Consider the following 16260-nt stretch of genomic DNA (forward strand, 5'->3'; position numbering starts at 1 on the left):
TGTGTTCTCATTAAAATGTGGAATGTCGGTTGATAGTTGTGTAACATCAAAAGAATTGTAGATCGACTCCACAGAATTCACCAAAAATCAAAGTAGGAGGAGCTTATTTTACCTAATGTTATTACGCCAATTAACCGATTGCTGGATCATACGATTTGTCATTTTATCAGCTATTTGGGAGGGGCATAGAAAAAATGGTCAATTGTAATTGGTTGATTGAAGAGTGTGTAGAGAGAGGGCATTTGTCAAGGGGGGGGGGGGGGGTATTAAAATGCTGGAAAAGAAGATGGGTACAAGTCACCAAGAAAGCATAATTATTTGCTCCTATACCATCAATGCCTATCGCCAGATATTAGGCTTTTAACGAAATCGGGCCGAACGAGAAGCCGAACGCCGAACCCGAACGGATATAGCCTTATCACATGACCATGAACGAGATCTGGATAGTGAAGACTCTCAAGCGGTATGCAGCATCGAATCTAAGGTCACGTGATAGAGGATAGCTTGGGTTGTTGTTGGCTTGTGTTAGGGGAGGGGCAAGGGGTCAGTGTCATTCAATAGTATATAATTGTGCATGTGGCGCCCTATACAGAGATAAAATTATAAATTGATTACGGGGGAAGGTGGGGGGGGGGGGGGGAGGGGGGGGGGTTGACCCACAAACGATCGAGGTGTTGGGCTTCGGGTAGACCATGATACGAAATCAAAGAGAAAAGGCCGCTGGTACTTGGATGGTGGAAATGGTTGGGGGGTGGAGGGGGGGGGGGGTAGTGACAATCAGTATGAGATGTATATACTAACGAAAGAGTGAAAATGGAAAGGCTTCGTATGGGAACAAAACAGACAATGGACGTTTCGGGTACAAACCCTTCGTCAGCACAACAATACACAAATAAACGTGGAAAACAAATAAAATATAATGGAAAATAACTTGTGTCGTCTGTACTCAATGGTGGTTGCAGTATGAATGAAATGTTAGCGTGGCTTGGATAGAGGATAGTGTGCCCCAGGGGGGTGATCTAATTGATAAGCAGAGGTCAGCGTCAGGGAACAGAACTTTCCAGACTATAATGGAAGATAAAAGACATATTGGTAGTAGTAGTAGTAGTAGTAGTAGTAGTAGTAGTAGTAGTAGTAGTAGTAGTAGTAGTAGTAGTAGTAGTAGTAGTAGTAGTGTTGTAGTAGTAGTAGTTGTAGTAGTAGTAGTAGTAGTAGTAGTAGTAGTAGTAGTAGTAGTAGTAGTAGTAGTAGTAGTAGTAGAACGCTGTAGTGGAACAGTAGGGGGGGGGGGGGGGGTTTGGAGGGGGCGAGGTGAAAGGGTCACGGCGGAGGTGGGGAGGGGGGTTTGTTGGATGAGCGAAGGTCGAATCTTCGCGAAGGAACGATGCGATAGTAAAGTGGAATACACCAATAAATAGATAGATGGATAGGCAGATAGATAGGTAGATGGTCAGAAAAGAGGGGAGAGAGGGAGAGAGAGAGAGAGAGAAGAGAGAGAGAGAGAGAGAGAGAGAGAGAGAGAGAGAGAGAGAGAGAGAGAGAGAGAGAAAATAAATAAAAGAAAAAAAATTTAAAATAAAAATTAAAAAAAAAACAAAAAAAAAAAAACCAAAAACAAAAAAAAAAAAAAACAAGGGGGGGGGGGGGCGGGGGGGGGGGTTGGTTTGAGGCGGACCGGTAGAGAGGGGAATCAGAGAGAGAGAGAGAGGGGGGGAGGGAGAAAGAGGGAGGGGGGGACAAAGGAAAGAAAGAAAAGAGAGAGAGAGAAGAAGAGAGAGAGGAGAGAGAGAGGAGAGAGAGAGAGAGAGAGAGAGAGAGAGAGAGAAAGGGTGGAGGGGAGGTGAGAGAGGGCGAGTAAACAGCCGAGTGATAGCTGGGTCTATATGTATATTAATGGATGAAAAAGTGGATGATTGGACACAATGAGAGAGAGCTAGGAAGGTAGATGACTATGAATCGGTGGATAATCAGTAGATAGATTGCTAGCTAGCTAGCTAGATAGATAGATAGATAGATAGATATATAGATAGATAGATAGATAGATAGATAGATAGATAGGTAGGTAGGTAGAGTTGTACTTTTAGTAGTATGAACAGTAGTAGTAGTAGTCGTAGTAGTAGTAGTGGTAGTAGTAGTAGTAGTAGTAGTAGTAGTAGTGGTAGTAGTAGTAGTAGTGGTAGTAGTAGTAGTAGTGTAGTAGTAGTAGTAGTAGTATAGTAGTAGTAGTAGTAGCAGTAGTAGTAGTAGTAGTAGTAGTAGCAGTAGTAGTAATAGTAGTAGTAGTAGTAGTAGTAGTAGTAGTAGTAGTAGTAGTAGAAGTAGTAGTAGTAGTAGTAGTAGTAGTAGTAGTAGTAGTAGTAGTAGAAGTAGTAGAAGTAGTAGTAGTAGCAGCAGCAGTAGCTGTAGTGGCAGAAGTGAGAGCAGCAGTGGTGATGAATATGGGTGACGTTGACATCTAGTGGTGGTCAATCCTGGTGTTGAGTCCGCGTGGAGTCAGCGTTCCCAACAACTTGATCAGGTGAGTTTCCCTACGTCGACGGGCGGAAGTGTCCGAATGGCAAAAACTGAGCACACACACACACGCACACACTGTACATCGCAGTGGTCTGGCAGATTGAAGTGTCTGGCCACTGCTGTGTCTGCACAGTTCGATATGTCACGCAAGTGCTGCACGAATCTGTCACCCAGCCTCCTTCCGGTCTCACCAACGTAAGCAATCCCACACAGGGAGCACGTAATCGCATAGACTAGATTACGGTCAGTGCAAGTAAACGGCCGCCTGATGTCCCAAATCTTGTCTGGAAAGCTGACTCTGTCATACTCCCACAGGTGCCCACAAGTCTTGCATCGGGGTCGCATACACGATCTGGCTTTAGGTCCATCCCTAGGTATGGGTTCCAGGCGGCTTCTGACAAGGAGATCCCTCAGGTTACGATCCCGTCGATATGCTACCAACGGGGGTTCTGAGAAAACTCTGTGGGTGTCTTCGCCCGCCTGGAGGATCCCATAGTTCTGCAATAGGATGTTCCTCACTTGACCGGCATGGGGGTGATGCGTGAGGACTAAAATGGGACGCTGTGTCTCCTGCTTCCTGGCATTGCGAGGCCTCATTGCTGCTTCTCTCGACACGAGGCTGGCTTTCCGGACAGCCTTAAGCAAAACCCTTTCGGGATATTCCCGTGCCCTAAAAAAATCGAGCATGCGATCACGTTGAAGCGCAAATTCATCATCTTCCAGACAGAGTCTCCGTAAGCGGAGTATCTGACTGAATGGGATGGAGTCTTTGCACTTCACCGGATGGGATGACCGATAGAGCAGGTAGCTGTGACTGTCCGTTTCCTTGTAGTGTACAGTGGTCCGTACTCTCGTGCTGGTCAATACAGCCTTGATGTCCAAAAAGTTCACCTCAGAGGTTGAAATCTCATAAGTGTACTCTATGGACGGGTGGAAGGAGTCCATCGCTAGGATGAACCCTTTCAACTGGCTGTAGGTCAATGACGTAATGCCGAAACAGTCGTCAATGTACCTTTTGAACAGCTCGGGGGCAGGTCCACTGTACTGATGGAAGAAGGTTTCCTCAAGGTAGCCCATGAAGAGGTTAGCATATGAGGGACCCATCTTGGTGCCCATCGCAACACCTGAGATCTGATGGAAAAATACATCATTGAACTCAAAAGTGTTGAGTGTGAGCACAAGTTCGGTGAGCCTCACAATGCTGTTGCTGGAAATCCCTGGTAATGGATGGCGGTCGACGAAATGCCTGATGGCACGCAGTCCGTCAGGATGCGGTATGGATGTGTACAGTGCCTTCACATCCATGGTGAAAATTAGCCGTGGACGTTCATCCTGGAATCGAATTTCGTCAATGACACCAAGAGCATGGTTAGTGTCCTTGATATACGATGGCAGGGTGGGAACTATACGTTGAAATACCGCATCGAGGAACTGCGATACCTTCTCAGTGGGGCACGAGATAGCCGACACAATCGGCCTTCCAGGTGGAGTGTCAGACAATACCCGGATCTTGTGTATCTTAGGGAGCATGTAAAAACATGGATTACCTAGGTCGCTGGGGTCGTGTTTAAGGACCTCTGCTCTACTAGGTAATTCTCCCTGCGATATCAAAGACTGGATTGTCTGGTGGACTCTGGTGTTGTTAGCAAGTGTTGGGTCCGAAGTCACTTTCTCATAAAATATCTGGTCACTCAATTGCCTGTGGCCCTCAGCTCTATAGAGCTCAGCGTCCCAAACAACTACGGCCCCTCCTTTATCAGCCGCTTTGATCACTATATCACGACGTGATCTAAGTGATCGTACGGCAGCCCATTCAAGACGGGTGAGGTTAGACCTCTTGATAGGTGTGGGTCGTAGTGCCTCTATCTGTCTAAGACAAGTCTGGATAAACAGGTCGAGTGTAGGGGACTTGCCAGGACTAGGAGTCCAGTTTCTTTTACGTCGTGAGAAAGCGGCAAACGGATCCTCAGGGTCACGGTCATAGTCATGGTCACGTTCATCATCTTTGAAGTGATACTTCAAGCGTAAAATACGCATGAAGCGACGTACATCCGACTCAATGCGGGACTGGTCAGACGTTCTTCGCAGTGGGATGAACTTGAGACCTTTCCTTAAGACCGATTCCTCTGCACTGCTCAACTGGATGGTCGGGGGGACAGAAACCACCAGCCGGTGGTTGTTGTGGTTCCTACTGGGGGGGATAGCTCCAACATTATCCATCACGTGGGTGGGTTCGCTGGTGGGTGGGGTGAATTGATCGCTTCCAGACTGGTCCCCGGCTGTTGGAGGGACTCTCAAACCACCAATGGTGACTGGCTGGTTATGGGTGCCATTAAGAGCAGTGGGGCCAGAGGAAGGTTCAATGGGTGAATCCACCGATGGGAGTGTTGCCGAATGGGAAGGGAGGTTATCGTCAAGATGTGTAATTCTGTTAGGAAAGAGAGCATCTAATTACTGGTTTTGACATAATTTAAGCATGCATGGTAATGTTGATTACTTAAATGTATGAATAACCTAATGGCTTTGTAAAGTAAATGATTATGATAAGTACGATGCCTCAAGCATGTGGAGGATGTGTCGATGGTGTGTGTTAATTTGGATATCTGTTTGCGAAGGATGTCTGTAGTAAGTCTAAGTCGTTGCATGGCACACTTGGATTCTAATTCCAGAAACTGGGAGAACTGGGATGAGGTTAGAGAACCTAAAGAAGGGTGGAAATGTGAAACGAATCCTTTAGGGGCCGTGCGTTTCCTAAGGCAGTACATTAAGAAATTCAAGTGGCTGCTAGCTCGAGTTTTATAGAGGGTGGCGTGGGCGAGAGTGTAGCCTACTTGAGATAGGTGGATAGGGAAAGAGGAAAGAAACGTACGAATGTCCCGTAAGGAAGAGCGCAAGAGTTGCTTGGGAGATGTATGAGGCATGGTGAAAATAGGGAAAGAGGGCGAAAGGCTAAAAGGATGAGTAAGGTAATCAATAAGTATAGGTAAACTAGAGAGGCGAGTGAATGAGAGAAAGGAAGGGAGGGATAGACTGTGGTAAGAGAGAGGTAGTGGTTGAAAACGTGGGTGTGGTGAAAAATAATGCTGAGATGTAAATGATAAGGAGAGGGGGGGGGGGGGTAGTGTGCTAAAAGAGGGAGACTGGTAGGGGAGAAGAGTGTAAAAAAATATATAAAAATGAGAGTAATGAAAAGGGGATGAAAGTGCAATGTTGGATAAAACTAGATTGATAAACTGAAAAGTATATTTAAAAAGTGGGAACATATAGCAGTACAAATAAAACAGAAATAAACACTATACCTACGTAAAGTACTAGGTAACACTGATGGGGACGGTCCAAAAACACGGTATGGCAGCAGAAGTATAATTCAAGTGAATCAACGAAAAAACTCAAATGAATCAAAACGGAAAAGTAGAAAACAGTAAGGGCTGCCTGAAGCCGGTGATCGTAAAATACTAACGAAAGAGTGAAAATGAAAGGCTTCGTATGGGAACAAAACAGACAATGGACGTTTCGGGTACAAACCCTTCGTCAGCACAACAATACACAAATAAACGTGGAAAACAAATAAAATATAATGGAAAATAACTTGTGTCGTCTGTACTAACATTTCATTCATACTGCAACCACCATTGAGTACTTGAATTTCTTAATGTACTGCCTTAGGAAACGCACGGCCCTCAAAGGATTCGTTTCACATTTCCACCCTTCTTTAGGTTCTCTAACCTCATCCCAGTTCTCCCAGTTTCTGGAATTAGAATCCAAGTGTGCCATGCAACGACTTAGACTTACTACAGACATCCTTCGCAAACAGATATCCAAATTAACACACACCATCGACACATCCTCCACATGCTTGAGGCATCGTACTTATCATAATCATTTACTTTACAAAGCCATTAGGTTATTCATACATTTAAGTAATCAACATTACCATGCATGCTTAAATTATGTCAAAACCAGTAAATTAGATGCTCTCTTTCCTAACAGAATTACACATCTTGACGATAACCTCCTTTCCCATTCGGCAACACTCCCATCGGTGGATTCACCCATTGAACCTTCCTCTGGCCCCACTGCTCTTAATGGCACCCATAACCAGCCAGTCACCATTGGTGGTTTGGAGTCCCTCCAACAGCCGGGGACCAGTCTGGAAGCGATCAATTCACCCCACCCACCAGCGAACCCACCCACGTGATGGATAATGTTGGAGCTATCCCCCCCAGTAGGAACCACAACAACCACCGGCTGGTGTTTCTGTCCCCCCGACCATCCAGTTGAGCAGTGCAGAGGAATCGGTCTTAAGGAAAGGTCTCAAGTTCATCCCACTGCGAAGAACGTCCGACCAGTCCCGCATTGAGTCGGATGTACGTCGCTTCATGCGTATTTTACGCTTGAAGTATCACTTCAAAGATGATGAACGTGACCATGACTATGACCGTGACCCTGAGGATCCGTTTGCCGCTTTCTCACGACGTAAAAGAAACTGGACTCCTAGTCCTGGCAAGTCCCCTACACTCGACCTGTTTATCCAGACTTGTCTTAGACAGATAGAGGCACTACGACCCACACCTATCAAGAGGTCTAACCTCACCCGTCTTGAATGGGCTGCCGTACGATCACTTAGATCACGTCGTGATATAGTGATCAAAGCGGCTGATAAAGGAGGGGCCGTAGTTGTTTGGGACGCTGAGCTCTATAGAGCTGAGGGCCACAGGCAATTGAGTGACCAGATATTTTATGAGAAAGTGACTTCGGACCCAACACTTGCTAACAACACCAGAGTCCACCAGACAATCCAGTCTTTGATATCGCAGGGAGAATTACCTAGTAGAGCAGAGGTCCTTAAACACGACCCCAGCGACCTAGGTAATCCATGTTTTTACATGCTCCCTAAGATACACAAGATCCGGGATTGTCTGACACTCCACCTGGAAGGCCGATTGTGTCGGCTATCTCGTGCCCCACTGATAAGGTATCACAGTTCCTCGATGCGGTATTTCAACGTATAGTTCCCACCCTGCCATCGTATATCAAGGACACTAACCATGCTCTTGGTGTCATTGACGAAATTCGATTCCAGGATGAACGTCCACGGCTAATTTTCACCATGGATGTGAAGGCACTGTACACATCCATACCGCATCCTGACGGACTGCGTGCCATCAGGCATTTCGTCGACCGCCATCCATTACCAGGGATTTCCAGCAACAGCATTGTGAGGCTCACCGAACTTGTGCTCACACTCAACACTTTTGAGTTCAATGATGTATTTTTCCATCAGATCTCAGGTGTTGCGATGGGCACCAAGATGGGTCCCTCATATGCTAACCTCTTCATGGGCTACCTTGAGGAAACCTTCTTCCATCAGTACAGTGGACCTGCCCCCGAGCTGTTCAAAAGGTACATTGACGACTGTTTCGGCATTACGTCATTGACCTACAGCCAGTTGAAAGGGTTCATCCTAGCGATGGACTCCTTCCACCCGTCCATAGAGTACACTTATGAGATTTCAACCTCTGAGGTGAACTTTTTGGACATCAAGGCTGTATTGACCAGCACGAGAGTACGGACCACTGTACACTACAAGGAAACGGACAGTCACAGCTACCTGCTCTATCGGTCATCCCATCCGGTGAAGTGCAAAGACTCCATCCCATTCAGTCAGATACTCCGCTTACGGAGACTCTGTCTGGAAGATGATGAATTTGCGCTTCAACGTGATCGCATGCTCGATTTTTTTAGGGCACGGGAATATCCCGAAAGGGTTTTGCTTAAGGCTGTCCGGAAAGCCAGCCTCGTGTCGAGAGAAGCAGCAATGAGGCCTCGCAATGCCAGGAAGCAGGAGACACAGCGTCCCATTTTAGTCCTCACGCATCACCCCCATGCCGGTCAAGTGAGGAACATCCTATTGCAGAACTATGGGATCCTCCAGGCGGGCGAAGACACCCACAGAGTTTTCTCAGAACCCCCGTTGGTAGCATATCGACGGGATCGTAACCTGAGGGATCTCCTTGTCAGAAGCCGCCTGGAACCCATACCTAGGGATGGACCTAAAGCCAGATCGTGTATGCGACCCCGATGCAAGACTTGTGGGCACCTGTGGGAGTATGACAGAGTCAGCTTTCCAGACAAGATTTGGGACATCAGGCGGCCGTTTACTTGCACTGACCGTAATCTAGTCTATGCGATTACGTGCTCCCTGTGTGGGATTGCTTACGTTGGTGAGACCGGAAGGAGGCTGGGTGACAGATTCGTGCAGCACTTGCGTGACATATCGAACTGTGCAGACACAGCAGTGGCCAGACACTTCAATCTGCCAGACCACTGCGATGTACAGTGTGTGCGTGTGTGTGTGCTCAGTTTTTGCCATTCGGACACTTCCGCCCGTCGACGTAGGGAAACTCACCTGATCAAGTTGTTGGGAACGCTGACTCCACGCGGACTCAACACCAGGATTGACCACCACTAGATGTCAACGTCACCCATATTCATCACCACTGCTGCTCTCACTTCTGCCACTACAGCTACTGCTGCTGCTACTACTACTACTTCTACTACTTCTACTACTACTACTACTACTACTACTACTACTACTACTACTACTACTACTTCTACTACTACTACTACTACTACTACTACTACTACTACTACTACTACTACTACTACTATTACTACTACTGCTACTACTACTACTACTACTACTGCTACTACTACTACTACTACTACTACTACTACTACTACTACTACTACTACTACTACTACCACTACTACTACTACTACCACTACTACTACTACTACTACTACTACTACTACTACTACCACTACTACTACTACGACTACTACTACTACTGTTCATACTACTAAAAGTACAACTCTACCTACCTACCTATCTATCTATCTATCTATCTATCTATCTATCTATCTATCTATCTATCTATCTATCTATCTATCTATCTATCTATCTATCTAGCTAGCTAGCTAGCAATCTATCTACTGATTATCCACCGATTCATAGTCATCTACCTTCCTAGCTCTCTCTCATTGTGTCCAATCATCCACTTTTTCATCCATTAATATACATATAGACCCAGCTATCACTCGGCTGTTTACTCGCCCTCTCTCACCTCCCCTCCACCCTTTCTCTCTCTCTCTCTCTCTCTCTCTCTCTCTCTCTCTCTTTCTTTCTTTCTTTCTTTGTCCCCCCTCCCTCTTTCTCCCTCCCCCCCTCTCTCTCTCTCTCTGATTCCCCCTCTCTACCGGTCCGCCTCAAACCAACCCCCCCCCGTCCCCCCCCCCTTTTTTTTTTTTTTTGTTTTTGTTTTTTTTGTTTTGTTTTTGTTTTTTTTTAATTTTAATTTTAAATTTTTTTTCTTTTATTTATTTCTCTCTCTCTCTCTCTCTCTCTCTCTCTCTCTCTCTCTCTCTCTCTCTCTCCTTCTCTCCCTCTTTTCTGACCATCTACCTATCTATCTGCCTATCCATCTATCTATTTATTGGTGTATTCCACTTTACTATCGCATCGTTCCTTCGCGAAGATTCGACCTTCGCTCATCCAACAAACCCCCCTCCCCACCTCCGCCGTGACCCTTTCACCTCGCCCCCTCCAAACCCCCCCCCCCCCCCTACTGTTCCACTACAGCGTTCTACTACTACTACTACTACTACTACTACTACTACTACTACTACTACTACTACTACTACTACTACTACTACACACTACTACTACTACTACTACTACTACTACTACTACTACTACTACTACTACTACTACTACTACTACTACTACTACCAATATGTCTTTTATCTTCCATTATAGTCTGGAAAGTTCTGTTCCCTGACGCTGACCTCTGCTTATCAATTAGATCACCCCCCTGGGGCACACTATCCTCTATCCAAGCCACGCTAACATTTCATTCATACTGCAACCACCATTGAGTACAGACGACACAAGTTATTTTCCATTATATTTTATTTGTTTTCCACGTTTATTTGTGTATTGTTGTGCTGACGAAGGGTTTGTACCCGAAACGTCCATTGTCTGTTTTGTTCCCATACGAAGCCTTTCCATTTTCACTCTTTCGTTAGTATTTTACGATCACCGACTTCAGGCAGCCCTTACCGTTTTCTACTTTATGGGATGTATATATTAACATTAATAATATAGGCAATAGATGACCAGGGATGTGTATTGTTTGTGTATTGTTTGTATATGTTTGTATGTGTGTGCGCGTGTGTGTGTGAAAGGGATTACACAAAAACACCTTTCTCTGTAGCTTCCAAATGATTACGTATACGATAAATTTGAAAACCACATTGTTTGAATCAGCTTGCTAAAAGGAGAACATTTATCTTTGTTTCACAAAATAGGTTTAGAAATAAAAATTTTTTCTAGTACATTGATTTTGAAAAAAATATTGCTCAATTTAAAAAATATTTAATGATAGTTTCTTTATTTTCCGGTCGATTTTCTTGATTTATATCTCATTTTTCAATTCTCAATGCGACGAGCGGGGAAAGAACTATTTTCATTCGATACTGTACTCACCGTCATTTAATGAGGGCAGATTGGTAAACAACGTTGTCTGTGTAATCACAATGGCGGCCGAAAATCAAAACAGTGGTCAAATTAGGAAATTTTAAACTTTCACAAATCTATCAAGGTTTGTTCTAGAGTTTTTAAAATACTTCAATATAATGACAAACTGAATAAATAAATGCCTGACAAAATATCAACGGTGAAAATACAAATTTAAAGAATACTGGGGATGTAGGAGCTTTCGGAATGTCTCCCCTTTACTTAACTTATGGAAAAACAAACACCCTAGCACCTATAATAACACTTATGACTAACCTCTCGAGCTAACCCTAATCGAAAAAAACAACTCTTGGACTGCTTTGCACTACCTTTCAATACTTAACAAATCACAATGGCGGCCGAAAATCAAAACAATGGTCAAATTAGGAAATTTTAAACTTTCACAAATCTATCAAGGTTTGTTCTAGAGTTTTTAAAATACTTCTATATGACAAACTGAATAAATAAATGCCTGACAAAATATCAACGGCGAAAATACAAATCTAAAGAATACTGGGGATGTAAGAGCTTTTGGAATGTCTCCCCTTTACTTAACTTATGGAAAAACAAACACCCTAGCACCTTTAATAACACTTATGACTGACCTCTCGAGCTAACCCTAATCGAAAAAAAAACAACTCTCGGACTGCTTTGCACTACCTTTCAATACTTCAAATCAAAATGGCGGCCGAAAATCAAAACAATGGTCAAATAAGGAAATGTTAAACTTTCACAAATCTATCAAGGTTTGTTCTAGAGTTTTTAAAATACTTCTATATAATGACAAACTGAATAAATAAATGCCTGACAAAATATCAACGGTGAAAATACAAATTTAAAGAATACTGGGGATGTAGGAGCTTTCGGAATGTCTCCCCTTTACTTAACTTATGGAAAAACAAACACCCTAGCACCTTTAATAACACTTATGACTGACCTCTCGAGCTAACCCTAATAGTAAAAAAAGAATCAAAATGGCGACTGAAATACCTTCATGTGATCAAGTGAATAATATCACTATGAATGCCACGATTTGCTGAAAAATGCCAACACACACACACACACACACATGTATACACCACACACAACACACACACAAACATACTCACACACACACAAACATACACGCAATTAGAACATAACAAAACTGATCACCGCTAAATCAACAACACAACGGAAGTAATAATAATACTTGATGGCATAAATAGATGACGCAAATTGACAACTTTTTACAGTGTCAAAATTAGTTGATTTTGAGAGCCAAGTGTCGTCGGTACATATTTTATGATATTATCTGTTTGACTCAACGAACTTTCAAACTGACTTTAAATTATAAAAGGAAATAAAGTTATCTGTTTATCTATCTGTAAAAAATACATTTCAAATTTTCAAATCTTTCAGTAGAGTTGTGCGCCGTATCAATTTGTTTATTGACTCAAATAAGCACAATGTTCTCCACAATGCTATATTTTTTTAAGAAAGGATATATACTGAGAGTCCTGCCTCACGAATTAATTCCTGAGCGTTGAGATGGTGACGCAACTATTACATACAAGACCTTGCAGTCGAGTCGGCAGGGCTTTTGGGTTACACAACCACTATTTACCCATCGGTCAGCGGTACTCTTTGATGTATACAACACTCACCGCCTTTACGCAAAGCCGCCTGCCCATAAATCAAGAGATGGTCTCCTAACTGTTCACAAGCGAACTGTCAAACGAGCAATCGATGATTGGATAAGAATCTCAAGATCTCATATAATAAGGTAAGTTTTGGAGAGGTGATATCCCCCCACCCGTCATCGGACAGAATTTTCATTGCGTTATATCATATAAGCTCCACCTCCTCTTTCTATTCCGGAGTGACGAGATTAGACGAGAGGACGCGAGAAAAAATTGAACACGTGTTCGTTAAAGTCGATCGGTCGGTGAGCTTCGGGCTGTAACTATAACTCCGTATTTACTCACACTGACGACGGTTGGGGTTAATTTGTTCAAATGCGTTATAAAAAGACACTATCTTTGTGAGTTCCCAATCATTGTCACTCACTCTGACGTTAACCACACTTAATACTGCTTGTAGTAACTACCGTGATTGCCAGAACTCGGTATTCTGGCTGTAGGACTCCATGGCTAGGATGGGTCCAGATGGCCGGTGAATCACGGAATTACTGAGTTAAAAATATATATTAAATAGATAAAGTTATAGTTAGTATAAAAATATGGCTTACCCTGAATCTAGTTAGTCGTAATGGTAGATAGGTATGGTCGCAACAGATATGGTATGGTAGATAGTTTAGTGTAGAGCTTGAAGTGTGCAGTAGGTAGTCTGTAGGTAAGTGTAGTGTGTATCTGGGTAAGTGTGAAGTGTCTCTGTCGGTAAGTGTGTCGGTAAGTGTGTCTCAATCGAGAGGTCCACTCGGCTTTATATGAGCCGGGTCAGCTCGGGACGAGGCAGAGCGGAAGTAGGAATGACCATTGCCAAGGTCACTAGCCGTACGATTGTTTACGGCTAGAGATCCCTACACTGCTCCCCCTCAAAAAGGGCAGGGTGGCTGGATGTGGGGTACTCACCTGCACCTTTCTGGAGCTCTCGGTATTACAGTGAACTAAAGGAGAGGAGCCCTTATCTAGGGCGTAGCAACAAAAAAGGGGGGTAAAATAAAAATGAAGGCCCTTTCCTAGGGCCGAACAAAACATAAAGAAGGCCCTTACTTAGGGCTGAAATAAAAGGAAAGCCCTTTCCTGGGGCAGGGGCAAAAATAACTCTATTTGCACGGTTGCTCGCCCTAGCATCTAGCTGTCTAAGACAGAGCTGTGGAGGGACAGCTCCATCGAGGGCTTTCTCTCCTTCATTCTTTTATTCTCCTCCCGGAGACGGGTGACCTCAGCCGCCTCGGTCCGGAGGGAGGCCAGCTCCTGCCTGGCCCTCTTAAGCTGATTCCGCAGGCTGCGGAAGTCCCCCCGGCGGCGGCGAGATCTGTCTCGGCGGTCGGCTTGCTCTTGGTCCTCCCTCCTATGCCTGCTGGGAGGCCGATCGCGGCTCTGTCGGGCCGGGGTACTAGTTCTGTGGGCCCGACGGGGCGAGCGGGACCGTCTCCTACGGTCACGGGGCCTCCGTTCCTGGTTAGAGTTAGAGGCGACGGCGGAGGTCCGGGATCTATTCCCAAGTCTCGAGGTGATTGGAGGAGTCCTCGAGCGTCTAGTGGAATTTCTCCAGGGCTGCCTGCGATTCCGAATCGCGTGCTCCGGGTTACGCCCCGGAGGAGAGCGCCTGCCGGCCGCTCTCGGCATCTCTTCTCGGAACCGCAGGAAATCCCGGAAGAGGGTCACATCCCGTGAGAAAGAGGTCATCTGCGGAGATTAAAGAAAAAGATCAGTGAGAACAGGATGGGCAAATGAAAGTGTTCAGTTGCCTCGCTTGGTTCCTCGTCAGGTTGACACACCTGCCGTGGAACCAGTCGAAACACCTGTCACACGCAACCATGAGGTCTCCATCGTCCGGCTTTCCACAAGTACAGTACGTAATTTCCTGGCCAGACTCGATGGCCTCCCTTTCCTTTCGGATCCAGGCTGGGATAGTCCGGTCCCAACATGGCTTAAGGTGGTCATGGTTGACTGTCTTAATCTCCGAGTTCCTGAATTTGACAATGTATGTGGTGGGGGTCAGGACCGTGGAGATGATGGCTGGTCCAGTCCATACAGGTTTCAGCTTGCTGGACTTTCCTTTCACATTCGATTTAACCAGGTAATAAACCGCCTGTCCCCTCTTGAAGGAATGGACGTGGGCTTTGATGTCGTAGTTCCTCTTTGTCCTCTTGAGCTCAGTTCGGAGGGTGGTTCTCGCAGTCTCGTGGGCTATCTCTAACCCCTGCTGTAGAGAGTTGACATAATCTTCAGGAGACTGTGGGTTTGTACGTTTCCCTGGTATAACCAATTCCACCGGTGTGCTCAATTCCTTCCTAACATCAATTTGTTAAAGGCGTAGGTATGACAAGGAGGTTTCGTGGGCCTTCGTCTCTTCTGTATAAGGCTCCATCGATCAGGAAGAACAGGTTGCGGTGCACCCAGTAGAACTTTTCTTCCTGGCCGGGCAACATCAAGTCCGAAATTTCTGGGTCTGCTCCTAATTTCAACCATAATAGCAGGTGGGTCATGTGATGATCATCCGACTGCAGCTTCCTGACATCCTCCATGTCAATGTCGTCAAGGCCAACTTGTGTCGAGTCGTCTTGTCTTACGACTTGTATTTTGTGTCCACCCTCATTGTAATATTCAACCCATTGAGAATTGTGTCAGGGGACCTGAGGGGGACAGCACAGCTCACTCCTGACGTCATCCGGGTAGAGTAGTTCGATCCTCTGATCTGTCGCACTTTGCGTCCACCCTCGTTTATGATATTCGACCCAGTGACAATTGTGTCAGGGGACCCGAGGGGGACGACGTTGTCTACTTCTGATTCAAAGGTTCCCCATCTCTCCTGTGTTCGGGTGCAATATGCGCATCCGCCACAAGGCAATTCTGATAACGCCTTGTGAGGACGGTAGTGTTGGCAAGTGTCCGTCGTGGGAGGTCGAGATAAGGCATCAGCATTCATGTGCAGTGAACCAGAGCGGTGAACTATCCTCATGTTGTATTGACTGAGTTCTTCGATCCATCGGGCCAGTTGGCCCTCAATCCTCTTGAAGTTCATGAGCCAAGTAAGGCAGCGATGATCCGTTCATACAGTGAATTCGCTGCCTAAGAGGTAGTGACGGAAGTGATTGGTAAAGCGCACAATTGCAAGTAGCTCCTTCCTGGTAGTGCAATCGCGCCGCTGAAGGGGTGTCAGGGTGAAGCTCCCATATGCAATCACCTTCTCTTCCTCTTCTTGGATCTGAATCAACTCGGCTCCGATGGCGCAATCTGAAGCATCAGTATCGAGGATGAAGTGGCCTGTCGTAGTGGGAATGGCCAAGACCGTGGGGAAGTAAGGCGTAGCTTGATCTCCTCAAAGGCTGCCTGCTGCTCATCACCCCAGATGAAAATTTTCTTTCTCAGAAGTCGAGCGAGGGGTTCTGATATTCCGGCAAAATCCTTTACGAAGAAGCGGTGGTAATTAGCTAAGCCCAAAAACTTCTCCATTCCCTTAATGACGTAGGTGCTGGCCGATTCCGTACAGTGGCAATT

At 45.4% G+C, this 16260-nt stretch overlaps 1 protein-coding gene across 1 annotated transcript in view; it reads left to right on the forward strand.

Annotated features, from left to right (window-relative positions):
- Window positions 1-16260, forward strand: part of LOC144980878 (NXPE family member 3-like) — a 65315-nt gene that overhangs the window by 1083 nt on the left and 47972 nt on the right. The window lies entirely within an intron of this gene.

The sequence above is a fragment of the Berghia stephanieae genome, chromosome 10 (genome assembly GCF_034508935.2).
Source record: "Berghia stephanieae isolate SIO BIC M18660-M18661 chromosome 10, UCSD_Bste_1.3, whole genome shotgun sequence".
In the NCBI taxonomy this organism is placed as follows: domain Eukaryota; kingdom Metazoa; phylum Mollusca; class Gastropoda; order Nudibranchia; family Aeolidiidae; genus Berghia; species Berghia stephanieae.